Here is a 14,791-nt window from a genome sequence, read left to right as displayed (position 1 = left end):
TTTTCTGGGAACAAAGAGAGCTTTGTCACCTCTTGACTTCATAGAAATAAATGTACTTGTGTTTGTATGCACACTCACACTCCCTCAATCATGGTTGGATTTTACCATCTCAACAAACCAGTCAAAATGAAAAAGGAAAAAAAAAGATGGAGCAAATGTTAAGAATGCGAGGTCAAGGTCATGTTGAACATTATGCTTCTTTTGCGTACAAGGCTACTGTGTCTGGCAGTTGCCTTTTAAAAAAATAGTTACAACATATGAACATTTAATATCAGATAGTATGTACTTTACATTTTGCACTACATTTCTTTATTCATTTAATTGAGGATTTACTTTTTCATAAAAACAAAAAAAGCCAGTAAGGCAGATTTATTTACCGAAATCTCACCTGGACATCATATGCTATGAAGCCATAATCGTAACAAAATCTAAGGAAAATTCAGGATGTTAAAGTGATTGCTGATAGAAGAGAATATTTGTAGCCCGGTGTTAAAATCAATGCATGCACTGATGATGTTACCTAGTTTGGAAATGAAAGGTCTGCAAGAAAACAACCAAGCTCAAAGAGCAACAAGAGCCCATATTGTACTTGAACTGAGATGACTCATGTTCTAACATCCACAACCAGAGCCTTGGTGGTGCAGCAGACTGACGTGCTGTTAAATAGCACTTAGCTGCCAGCTGCCTGCAATTATTGCGAGTTCAAATCTCACCAGGCTCAAAGTTGACTCAGCCTTCCATCCTTCCGAGGTGGGTAAAATGAGCACCCGGATTGTGGGGGCAATAAACTGACTTTGTATAAAAAAGAAGACCGCTTAGGGGGCCCCCGAAAGCCCTACTAAGCAGGTATATACAAAAGTATGAAAGCTATTGCTTAACGCATTGTAAGCTGCCCTGAGTCTCCGGAGAAGGGCGGCATATAAATCGAACCAATAAATAAATAAATAAATAAATAAATAAATAAATAAATAAATAAATAAATAAATAAATAAACAAACAAACAAACCATAAATCTTGAATCTCCATAACCTAATTTACAGGATTCTGGCTGAAATAAAATGGGAAACAAGTATACAAACTTGGGCAAGAGTGTGATATGAGTTCAATAAATCTTTGACCTATCTTTGACCTATTAATAATCTTTGGCCATACAGCTAATTGGTTTAGGCCACCTTTATTCCCATCCTCTGCCATATTGTCAATAATCATGTTTCCTCCACTCAAGTTTTCCTGGGAAAAACTTATGATTGTTAGGGAATATCTACAGAAAGAGCTCTTGGCCATTACAGCTACTTCAGTTGAGGGTTGAGAAAAGTCAGGCTTTTCTTGATGGAACAAAAGTTCTCTGTGGTCACACTGACCCTCTGGAATGGGTTGCCCACCGGGCTCCGGACGGCCCCCGACCTCCGCACCTTCCGCGCTGACCTAAAGACATGGCTATTTCAGAACTTCCCTGATCTGCTGTGGATTTTAACTTGGGGATTTGGGGATTTTAAATTGGTTTTTAATATTATTTAATTTTTATCTATTGTCGGGTTGTTTTATTGTTATGAGCTGCCCCGAGTCCTATGGGAGAAGGGTGGCATATAAATCTGACAAATAAATAAATAAATAAAATGGGAAGGGGTTCCTTTCCCATTTATGTTTCTTTCTGCATGAAGTGCTAGGATCTGAGAAGGCTTAGGATATCTGACTTAATTCTCCCTAAATGAATTTATGATGCCAAGAGTGGGAGTTTTGCCACTAATGGTCTTCTGTTGTCAATGGAAGTGCAACCCACAGGGTGAGGACACGATTGAGGTCCCTGACTGGATCTTTACCCTGCAATATAAAGAGGAAATAAATCAGTGAGGCTAATGCTGAATGACTATCTTTTTTTTTTGTGTGGAAAAACAAACAAGCTGTGAATATAGGTCAAAATCTACACTCTGCTGGGTCACAAATGGACTTTGCACATAAATTGCATTCACATCAAATAATAGAACATTCCTTTCTTTGTAATGGTTCTAAATCATAGGCTGCTGGTTAAAAGAGGTATACAGAAAACACAGAAATATACCATGAAAATTAAACCACCGTATTGGATTTGGATATACAATTTGTACTACTCGTTTTTAAAGCAAGAAATAAAAACAGCCTTTACAACGCAAGGAAAAATGTAGATGATAGGGAATCCAAAAATATCACTATTGTTCAAGAATATCTCCACAATTACTTCTCACAAAAAGGAAATTGTGGATTATACCAGAGCGTGGTAAGTATGCAGCATACAAATTATTGAAGCAAATTAGCAAGCATACTTTTGACACTATCTGGATTGTTTCATACTCCAAACAAAATCTGCTAAATGTGCTGAGAAAATATGGTAACTGGGTAAAAAAACATGTATACCTTTCTGAACTAAATAGTATCATGTGCCTTTAATTTTATTTCAGGGAAAGAGATCAATAGTTTCAGAAATAAGGCTCAGTACTTCTGGCTAAACAGGGAACAAATATATTTGGAACACACTTGAATGCAATCTTATTTAATTTGGCACTTCCAAGCCATATATAATGTTGCTTTGTTATTGTGTATAAGAGTTATTTCAGTTGCATCTGTTACTGTTATGGGAACAAGATTTCAGATTGATGATTTTTCAAACGATAATTTTAAAAAACACACGTTAGAGTTGAAGATTATGCAAGTTTTATGAAACAATCCTGTGGTGAGAAAAAAAAAAAGCAGTGTGCGGCTTAGTCGAATACTATGATATGAGATTATACCAAGCTCAATAGGGCAGCAGAGCCCATCAGAAAAAAATCAGAATGATCTGACCAAGAACAACTTCAGCAAATAATCCTTATAAGATCCCAAATCATTCTAGAATTCAGAAGCAGGAAAGGTAAAAGGTTTGCACCACAGAATCAGTTAATGTGCAGAATCTGCTAAATGTACTGAGAAAATATGGTAACTGGGTAAAAAAACATGTATACCTTTCTGAACTAAATAGTATCATGTGCCTTTAATTTTATTTCAGGGAAAGAGATCAATAGTTTCAGAAATAAGGCTCAGTACTTCTGGCTAAACAGGGAACAAATATATTTGGAACACACTTGAATGCAATCTTAATCTCCTGTGAGAAAGTACCTGGGAATAGAGAATGGAGCCATAAAAAAACAAAATGGCAGCCATTACAATGTGATTACAATTTTCCTTCTTTTTTGTACTCGATGCACATAACAAAGATGCAGGGCTTTGATTTCATCATTGCAATCATCATATTGATTTTTTTGACCTCTGCTATGTAGTTTCAGTATATGTTTGACCTATCTGCCTTCTTGAAAAGAAATCTTTCACCTGTGGAATAATATAATTTTCTTGTAGAAAATAACATTAGGTTTGAATTTCGCTAATTGGCAAAAAATCTATCCCCACATAGAGGAACACTAAGGCTTTAACATTCCAAAAAACCACTACTGATTCATAAATATAAGAAATATTTTTAAAACACAGTATTTCTATAGATCAAGAAATAGCTAAGAAAAAAATGTTCAGAACTATATTACATATAAAGTATAAAAAGAAAAAAGAATAAAATAAACAAAAGCTCAGAAATCATAAAAATGCTTTAATGTACCTTCTCTCTCTCTCTCTCTCTCTTTCTTTCTTCCTCTCTCAACACCAGAATTCAGAGAAAGATAAGAAAGAAAAAATGATAGTGCTTCTCCACACACACCCCAAAACCACTCGTCTTTTTGTCTTGCAATTTTTGTGATCTATTAAACAACTTTTGTTAATGGAGAAGCAAATCTAGAAATCTCATTCTTTTTTAAATGTTCCATTCCCAAAATTAAGTTTGCTTTGAAAGTCATAAAATACTAAATCAACTAATACTGTATGATAATGGGGGTGAGTTTGAGGTGAATGAAATGAAATGTTAAATGGTACACATCTCAAATTCAAGCTCTTATTCAGGCTTTAATGCAAACATACAGCGTGGGTGGGGTTTTTTTGTTTTTTTTTTGTATATAGAACACAAGAGATTGAACTGATCTTGCATTATAATGAATATTAAATACTCCATCCCCCTCCCAAATTTTGTCAGTTTATCCTGGGTATCTTATCCTACCAAATCTTTAACATATATACTTTCTGTTACTTTAAGCTCCAACACACTTAGAGAAAGAACTCATATTTCAAAACATATTTTACAGTGTTCTTCTATGGAATATGTTTGCTTCAAGTCAAGAGCAAAGGCTGTTATGATTACAAGCACCTCCAAAATAGATGGGTTTTCTAGGCTTTCTGACTCTAAAGGGAAGGGAGCAGAGACATTTGGAGTTAAAATAATCTTTTGAAGTTCCTCAGAGACCAAAATTTCTAATGCAGAGATTGACACAGCCAACAGCTGCAGCTTCAAAGTCTATATCACTTGAGGAGAGAGCCTGTTGCAGGAGAAGCAAGTTCTTTCTCTACTATGCATTCTCTACATTTCCTTCTTAAACTGTTAGTAATGAAAAAAGGAAATGGTCTTCTATTATGAATTGATCTCCCAAGTTTTCTGTTATATAGCTCAATGTATAAATATTCATGAAAGATATTACTCAAATGATACAGTAACAATGCCCATAAACTTAGAAAAGTCACTGTAGTATCACCTTTTCCCCATAGTTCTGTAATGAATTAAAAATTAGAAAAGAGATTATGACAAGGCTGCATAATCTCCCCTTATTTATTTAACCTATATGCTGAATATATATTAAGAAAAACTGGTTTGGAAGAAGATAAGTGTAATTTAAAATTGGAGGAAGGAAAACCAGTAACCTGCATTATGCTAATGACACTAAGGATCTATAAGACCTAGTACTAAAGGTCAAAATGCATAGTGGAAAAAATGGAGCAAAATTCGATTAAGACCAGATTAATAATAACAAGTAAGACAGCCTTAGAACTGACAATTAAGAAATCAACATGGTGGATAGTTCCTACTTTTTGTGAGCAATTTCAAAACAGTAAAGGAACCAGTCAAGAAATACACCGTAGACAAGCATTTGGTAGAGCAGTTGTAAAGGACTTGGAAAAGATATTCAAATGTTGGGTTGTGTCTATGAAGATATTGGTATTCTCTGTGACACCCTATGGAAATGAAAAATGGACGTCAAAGAAGGAAGAGAGGAAGAGTATTTGTACCTTTGTACTTTGATGTTGGGGAAGACTCCTGAGAATAGCCATATAAACAAACAAATGGATCATTGAACAATTCAACTCAGAGTTGGTTTCTCACAAGAGGCCCACATGACCAGGCTCAAATTATCCTTCTTCAGACACAGTTAATAAAAATGTAGCTCTCTCAAGAAGATTCTAATGTTGGGGAAATGGAAAGAAAGAGAAGTGGATGACCAGCAGAAAAGTGGATAGACTTTGTTGCAGTGGCAATGAGTGTGCCATTGGAAAACCTGAAAGATGAGATTAGGGTTTTATTGTCATAGAGAAAATCTATACATGTAGTTGCTAGGAATAAAAAAAAAAATACTTGATAGCACATAATCAATCAATTACATTATAAAAACTGAAAAATGGTCGCACCACTATAATACTACCCAAATTCATTGAATAAGATATGCTAAGGAACCATCACAATTCCTTTGCAATATAAGCTATTTTAACATATGTATAAATCCATTTTTATAATTATTCTACTTAACAGTAGGAACTATTTGAATGAGCTGCATTACTTTTTGTTTTGACAGTTCCTATTTACACTTCAAAATGATTTCCTAGGCTTAATTTAAGCTTGGGTATATTTTAAATTTTATATAACAATGTATATAGACTTTGTGATACAAGATAGTGATTCAAATGATCAAATGATAAAAAAGCATATTTTTAGTGACTGGTTATTTTTTCAGGAGTGGCTAGAAATGAGAGTAATCTAAAGCTCTTGATTTTGCAAAGACAAATATATATATATACTTTGCATTTAACATCACTAAGACTATTTACAGAAGCCAAGACATTCCAAGCCAAATGCTTGACTTCACCGTTATAAGCTGTGAAATTCCAGTATGTCAGGTATTCTTATTCTTAAAATTCAATTAGTATGAAAATAATTATAGGGCATAGAGGTACTCTATAGAATGTGTTAATATAATAACACACCCATAGTACATGCAATCAAGATAAAACAAAACAAAGCTTATATAACATTGAAGTTACTATTTTGATTATTTTAATAAGTCTTGACTATGTAGAATTTTATTTGGTTGGCAACATTCAATTATATATTTACATGGCAGCAACTTCAAGAATGATATGTCTATAAACAATCCAAGATTTTGTCAACAGTGAATTTGATGGACATCTTATAGCACCTTCAAATAATTTTAAAGGCTAAATTTGTTCATTTATTTTTTAATGCAATAAAAATAGACAGATACAAAACCACATATTATATTACATTCAAAACTATTTAGTTTACTTTAAAAACTGAAGCATTATTTTTTTGACCACACAAAATAATATTCTTCAATCTTTCCATTTAAACAAAGCTAGAGCAAGCAAGCTCATAAACACACACACACACACACACACACACACACACACACACACACACACACAATCAAATCAAATCAAATCAAATCAAATCAAATCAAATCAAATATCATGTACCATCAAAATTTTTGTCTGTTGTAATACCATCTTTCCAGGGTGGAATAAGAAATTTCTTTGCTATTTCTCAGACATGCTATAATTCTTCATATAATGATACTGTATTCAAAAAATATGCATCTTATTTTAATTTTAAACAAGATGCTATTCATTAGAAAACGGGGCAGTTCCCATGCTTAGTCAATGTGATTTAGTATGAACACTATATTTACTTTGGCATTCAAAGTAGACTATCTTAACCAGTGTTTCTCAACTTGAAAATACCTAGGTGGACTTCAGTTCCAGGGAATTCTGGGATGTCCATGCATCCTCAAGCTACCAAAGTTTAGAAATGCTGATCTTAACCTGGTGGTGCAGTGGACTAAACTGCTGCTGTTAAAGTAGTACTTAGCTGCCAGCTGCCTGCAATTACTACAAGTTCAATTCTCACCAGGCTCAAGGTTGACTCAGTCTTCCATCCTTTCGAGGTAGGTAAAATAAGAACCCGGATTGTGGGGGCAATAAGCTGACTTTGTATAAAATAGAACAACACTCGGGGGGGGGGGGGCAAAAAGCCCTACTTAGCAGGTATATACAAAAGTATGAAGGCTATTGCTTAATGCATTGTAAGCCGCCCTGGGTCTCCGGAGAAGGGCGGCATATATAAATTGAACTAATACAATAAATAAATAAAATGAATAGCTTCCCATACACCCAACAAATATCTGTCTCCATATAGGGGATTTGGGATTGATAAAATGCAAAAAAGATAATTATTCAATGATAACTGCTGCAATTCTTTTGGTAAGTATTCCAAAAAGTAAGTGTACCATTGGCCTTATTTCTTTTAAGGCTATCTTGGAAACATTTTATTACTGAGTTGAATACTTAGCAGTATTGTCACAGTGTGAGCCTTTACTGGCTCCTTGACATGATAAATTTATTTACTTATTTACTTTACAATATTTATTCAATTATCTGCCATCAATTTTACAATATTAATAGCCAGATCCAACTTAAATGGACTTGGAATACAGTACAAAAAAATCAAGACAAAGCAATATGCAGCAATCACATACAGATAATATAATTAATCAATAACACTAAAATATAAGAATGGCTATTTAATTGAATTAACCTAAGGGCCATACATCTACTGAACAACACAGCTTATCCTTTCCTAAAAGAGGCTGAGGTCACTCTGAACAGTGCTCCAAGGTAGAATTGGCAGAAACAATAAGTATAGAGGAGAATTGAGCTTACACCAACTAGATAGATGTGAACGCAACCTTTTACTTGTATTAATTCATCCATTTTCATTTTTCACATCCTTATTTTCACTTTATAGTCCTTATAGTAACTTATTTTCTCTTAACTTTTTAATAGAGTAAGGAACTCCTGAAAATTAGAGGCTGGGCAGAGGCACAATCTTATGTAGTCTTTTGGTTGTCTCCATATTCCAGGAATCAACCTGATATGATATTGCCCTCCAGGAATCCAGTAAGTCTATTAGACCCCTGGGATGAACCATCTTTCACAGTTGCAAAGCCATCTCGATCCTCAATGAGACAGTGAAGTGATCAAAACCACAACAGATGATATAATTTAACATCCTTTCTTTTTAGATTGAGTCTCATCTGTGCCAAAGTAAAGAAAAGGACAAGTGAGTCATGGCCACAGTTATTCATGACAGACCTATGGTCATTATGAAGGTCATAAACTCATAAGCTATGCTGAATCTCCTTTCCAAGAGTTGGAAATCATCCAAAACCTGTGGGAACTCAGCAACAGTCCTAAGATGAGCTTCAAGAGCTTCTGAGTGTCTGTGCTGGGCAGTGAGGTGTCAATACACCAGCAGAAAATTATATTTTCAAGCAAATATTTATTTCATATAAATGTTTTTTTTTTTAAAAAAAAGAAAATGGGAATAGTGAGTGAATCTACACAAAAGTACCAATGATAGAAAATAAAGAGATATCCTTATGAATGAAGATGAATATACCTTATATTCAATAACTAAATTATATCTATCTATCTACCCTGTTTCCCTGAAAATAAGACATCCCCTGATAATAAGCCCAATTGGGTTTTTGAGCGCATGCACTAAAATAAGCCTCCTCCCAAAAATAAGCCCTCCCCAAAAATATTTAAATGCAGAGCTGGAATTCGGGTAAGATGGCAAGAGGAGTCTCATCTTGCTCCACATGCCCCAAAATAATAAGACCTCCTCAAAAATAAGGCCAAGCACTTATTTCGGGGTTCAAAAAAAAGTCGGGGTCTTATTTTCGGGGAAACATGGTAACTATCTATCTTCAACAACTAAAAGGCTACTCACAACAGGCACCATATAAACACCATACAGAATAGCCCAAAGCACACACTCTGCTAGAGAGAAGTTCCCTGACAATGGGCTCCAGCACAAGTCCAAAAGCTTGAAAGACAAAATCTCTGATCTCAGTGACCGACCCGTATTGGATCCGGGTATATCTTTAATTCGAGATGTTCAGAAAAAAATATTTCAAACTAAAAAGTGTAATAAATTAAAATTTACTTCTTGAACTTGCATTGTTTTTTTAAAAAAATATCCAATACAAGTTGGAAATAAGTTATAAGAGCTATGTGAGAAATATATTAACAGAGCAATATTAAGCATTGTTATGTATAATTTTGTTGCCTTCTGTTTGTAGTTTTAGTTCCCCCATCCACCCTCCTGCTTGCTGGATGCCTGGCTCCTTTCTTTCACTGAGATACAAAAATATTAAAATAGCAGGTGTTGAGTGCTAAAATAAAAAAGTGATTGGCAACAATTGTAGTTGTTGCAAACTGAAACAAATAATTGAGAGTAAAAAATATATATATTCACGTACCCAGAAATAAATCTTGCTTCTAAGCAATCTGGTCTTTTGGCTAAAGACAAAGATTTCAATGCCATTAGAACATATTGCTCTTTATAAATAGGGTAATTAAAAATTAGAAGAAATTATTACTGATGTTTATTATTATTCTGTGGAAATAATATGGCTCAACAAGTGAAAGCATCTGGTTGATCTTGTCTCAGTTTGGTAGCTAAGCCATTATGAGCCTGGCTTGTATCTTGAATGGATAATTAAGGAATACCTAATCTACAGGCTGGACTGGAAAATTAAAATAAACTCTTTAAGTAGGCTTTGATAAACCATTTCTGCATTATTGCCAAAACGAACACTTGAATGTGGCCTTTAGAAATTAAACCTGAGTTGAAGGATTTTTCTAAGGATTATGAAAATAATCTAGTTATCTGATTAACAGAGATAATTAATTTAAGAGTGCTATTTCTTGTATAAAAATGGCATATGTAACCATCTATATATCTTTTTTTAAATTACACACACACACACACACACACACACACACACACACACACACACACACTCTTTTTCCAGCTATTTCATGGTGGTCATCTTCTAATATTTACATTCTTCCCATTTCTCTTTATACTATTCCATTTTCTTCTTGTCCCTTTCTCTTTTAATTACAGTGTACTTCTTAACAATCATTTTTTTTTTTAAGTCTCCTTCTCCGGAGACTCAGGGTGGCTTACAGTGCGTTAAGCAATAGCCTTCATACTTTTGTATATTTATACAAAGTCAGCTTATTGGCCCCACAAACTGGGTCCTCATTTAACCTACCTTAGAAAGGATGGAAGGCTGAGTCAACCTTGAGCCTGGTAAGATTCGAACCTGCAGTAATTGCAGACAGCTGTGTTAATAACAGGGTGCTTTAAACCACTGTACTATCAAGGCTCTTAATATTGATTTTATACATTCTATACATTGTCATATTCATTCTTTCCATTTTCAAATTTCACCCCTATTTTTATTATCCATTATTTCTAGTCTCTAACCACTTATAACATTTGTGCCAGATTATATAATATTCTGTATCTTCCTTTTCTTTGAGCTCTTTTGTTAATTTGTCCATCTCGGCACATTCTAGGATTTTTTTTTAATCAATTCTTCTTCTGTTGGTATATTTTCCCTTTTCTAATTTTGTGCGTATGATACACATGCAGCTGTTATAATATGTAAAATCAAATGTTTTATTTCTTTGGTGTATTTTTCAGTAAATATCCCTAATAAGAATGTCTCTGTTTTCTGTTCATAGGTTGCTCTATTATTTTCTCTAACCTCTTTTTAATCTTAGCCCAGAATTTTTTTACAGCTGGACACATCCACCAAAGTAATATGTTCCGTAGCTCTTATTACATTTCCAACATATTGGAGATTTATTCGGAAACATCTTCGCAAGGCTAGACAGAGGTAGATGCCATCTATAAAACATCTTCAACTGGTTTTCCTTGTATGCCATGGACATGGTTAATTTTGTATTTATTTGCCACATTTTTTCCCATCTCTCCAATTCTATTGTGTGATTAAAGTTTTTTGCCCATTTGATCATTGTATCTTTAACTATTTCTTCTTCCAACTTATATCGCAGTAAAAATGTGTATATCCTACTAATTAATTTCTCCTCTGTTCCTTGCATAATTTTATCCAATTCATTTTGTTCATTCTGTACTTCATATAATTTTGTATCTTCTTTATATTTCGACCGAATTTGCATGTATGTCCACCAATCTATATATCTATCTGTCCTCCAATATCTATGTACTGTACACCAGTGGTCCCCAACCTTTTTATCGCCGCGGACCAATCAGCCTTTGATAATTTTACCGTGGCCCGCTGAGCGCGCGCAGGGATGGGGGCTTTAGGCCACACATGCGTACCTGCGCGGGGCTCTCTTCCCTGGAGCCTTTGCGCACGGCCCAGGAGCTTTTGCGCACGGCCCAGGAGCTTTTGCGCACGGCCCAGGAGCCTTTGCGCTGCAGCATTCATGTCCCCCGGCCGCTGCGCGGCCCGGTGCCAGGTACTCCACGGCCCGGCACTGGTCCGCGGACCGGGGGTTGGGGACCACTGCTGTACACCACTGATACAAATAACCATTTGACCTCTACAAGGAAGAGATCTTTTCCCGTGTGTAGTTTCAGCTAGATATAAAACTGTGTATATATATATATATATATATGTAGGTCTTTGGTTATTCGGGTCTTCTCCCACGTAAAATTGGAAGTGTCTTGGCGACGTTTCGACGAAGTCTCATTCGTCATCTTCAGGCTGGTGTTCTCGGCTTCGTGCTTCCAGGAAGCACGAAGCCGAGAACACCAGCCTGAAGATGACGAATGAGACTTCGTCGAAACGTCGCCAAGACACTTCCAATTTTACGTGGGAGAAGACCCGAATAACCAAAGACCTACATACAAACACCCGCGAAAACCTGAGAAAACAAATATATATATATATATATATATATATATATATATATATATATATATATATATATATATATATATATGTGTGTGTGTGTGTGTGTGTGTGTGTGTGTGTGTGTGTGTGTCTTCTTAAGTTTTCGCGGGTGTGCATATGCAAAAAATTAAAATCTCGGGTGTTTTCCCGCGTCATTATAAATAAGTTGGTTAAAATATTTAACCAGGATTTTAAATATTTTAACCAACTTATTTATAATGACGCAGGAAAACACCCGAGATTTTAATTTTTTGCATTTATATATATATATATATATATATATATATATATATATATATATATATATATATATATATATATATAGTACATAGTTAATATTTTTCTCTCTAAATGTCTCAATTGCACCCACATTGCCATAGTAAAAGATGAAAAATAACCTTGATCAGGTATTGATAAGAAGAACTGTGTTCAGATGGCACCTTCTCTATTTTTTTCCTACACAGAAGGTTTATTTCAATAATTAAACAGATGTATGTGCTGCAATTGCTGATTTCCTCCCCCCTTCCCAGGGCTGCATTTAAAGAATTCTACATTTAAAGAATTCTTTTATATGATCTGAGGCAAAATAGCTTTTATGCTATTTGGGATACAAATGATCTTTACTGGGCATGTGATTATCATACATGATATCCATTATAGATTATGCTGGCTAAATGTGCAAAATTCCTGATTATGGTTATACATTTCCAAGTGTTTGAAACCCAAAGAGTAAAATGAAATTGTGCTGTACTGATTCAAAAGGATTTTTTTATGTTCTGGATTGGTTAGGTTACTTTTACAATAAAAGAACAAAAACAAAAGTGCAGTGTATTTCTTTTCATCAAGGATAAGAAAATTGCTGTGCTTTTCTGACAATTGTGATTGTTAACTTCTGTAGATGATTGCATCTACTGCCAGAAGTAACTGTTAGGAAACCACATATAACCTTTACATTTTTAGTTCACAATGATAACTCATGCGAGTGTTAACTAAAAAAAAAATACCTGTTCCAAATGAGCATAAGATCTGATAGAACAACATGTTTTCCCAGGACTAATTGAAGTGATTAAATATATATTCCTAAAATTCTGCAGTATTATTCCACTGATGAAACCATCTTTTCATTTAAAATTATTGAATACAAAAGTCCAACTATTATGTGTAGAATTGTTGAAGAGTATGCACATTTTAATTTGCATACTATATAAATATAAATGTTGGGGTGCTGTTTGTTAACAAACATATGGGGCACTTTCTTATAATCCAAGACCAGATCATAAAAATTGAAATAACTAAATACAATTTTAAAATGCAATAGAATCTTATTAAACAAATCACCTACTTCTCTCACCAGATTTGAATATACCATTAAATCTAAGACCAACATTAAATCATGAGTCAGTGAGATTTTCCACTGTATGAGCATGTTTAAAAGTAAGGTTTAGGTTCTGGACTTCTAACAAGCATTAGCTACTTTTTATTTATTTATTTCGTCAAGCATGTATTTTATGACAGATGCAAGTGTAAACGTAAGTATAAATACATGTAAAGGATACGAATAAAAGAAAACATTAGGACAGAGATGGTAGGCATGCTGGTGCGCTTATACACCATCTAAATATAAATTCTAAACAATCAGTTCTTTGGGTGGAACTCTTGGGCAATCTGAACAAGAAATTTCTATTTAATATCATCCTTCCAAAGTCATATCAAGTTATTCTATAAAATATTCATTAGAACAAAAGAAGTATTCTCTAAATGAAATTACATCAAATTCAGAGGCACTACAACGATGGCTATGCAAGTACTGCAAAAATGCTGAACAGCCGTTTTCATAAGCTTTGATCATTGGTCATGTTACTTGGAACTGATCATTGTTATCCAACAATGATTGGAAATCCATTTGGAAGTCATCAAGTTCAGAATAGGGTTCCCAACAGTTTTTTAAATAAGCCATAGTCTCCACAATCGTCCCCTGCATTTTTATCTCCAGAATTAGGCTCCCTTTGCATTTGCATTTACTTATCTTATAAGGGGTGACCTCACTTTTCTGAATTAAATGCTTATGTAATTACAACAGTATCCACAAAAAGTAGGAGATACCAGAATGTTAAGGAGTGGTGCAGTGGTTAGAGTGCAGTACTGCAGCTACTTCAGCTGACTGCTAGTTCAACAGATCAGCGGATCAAATCTCACCGGTTGACTCAGCCTTCCATCCTTCCGAGGTGGGTAAAATGAGGACCCAGATTGTTGGGGGAAATATGCTATTTAATATACTGTCTTTGGTGTAAGCCGCCCAGAGTCCTCGGAGAGTGGGCGGCATAGAAATATGAATAATAATAATAATAATAATAATAATAATAATAATAATGGGGAAAGACAAAATTGGCAGGAAAAAGAAGACATGTTAGGTTGGGAAGGAACTAATGAAAGTTCTCCAAAAATAGTTCAGTAAAGACTGAGCAACCTTATAAGTACAAAACATAAAATAGTCATTGGGTGGGGGGGGAATGGAAAAATTATATTGTGGATTGAATGGTGTATCTAAGAACTGGCATGGCTAGCTGGAAAATAAAGAGGAGCAGCTCATACAGCAACTTATGTTGTAGGTGCCTTTTTGTCACTGTTAATGTAGCTATTGACCTAACTACCACTTTGCAGACGGCAATATTGTGCTCTTTGAAAATGGTGCTGTCTGATATAATTGGGAATATGCCTTGCCTGCTCTTTCATCCTGAGGAGAAATGATACATGGTATCATTTTAATTTTGTTGTAGTTGTTGGAGAGGAACAATGTTCTCCCTCCTTCCAGGCAGTTG

Source organism: Pituophis catenifer, unplaced genomic scaffold (assembly GCF_029215685.1).
Source record: "Pituophis catenifer annectens isolate HBS135680 unplaced genomic scaffold, rPitCat1.0.hap2 SCAF_4, whole genome shotgun sequence".
NCBI classification, from domain to species: domain Eukaryota; kingdom Metazoa; phylum Chordata; class Lepidosauria; order Squamata; family Colubridae; genus Pituophis; species Pituophis catenifer.
The sequence above is the reverse complement of the archived record's forward strand: the minus strand, read 5'-3'. Positions refer to the sequence as shown.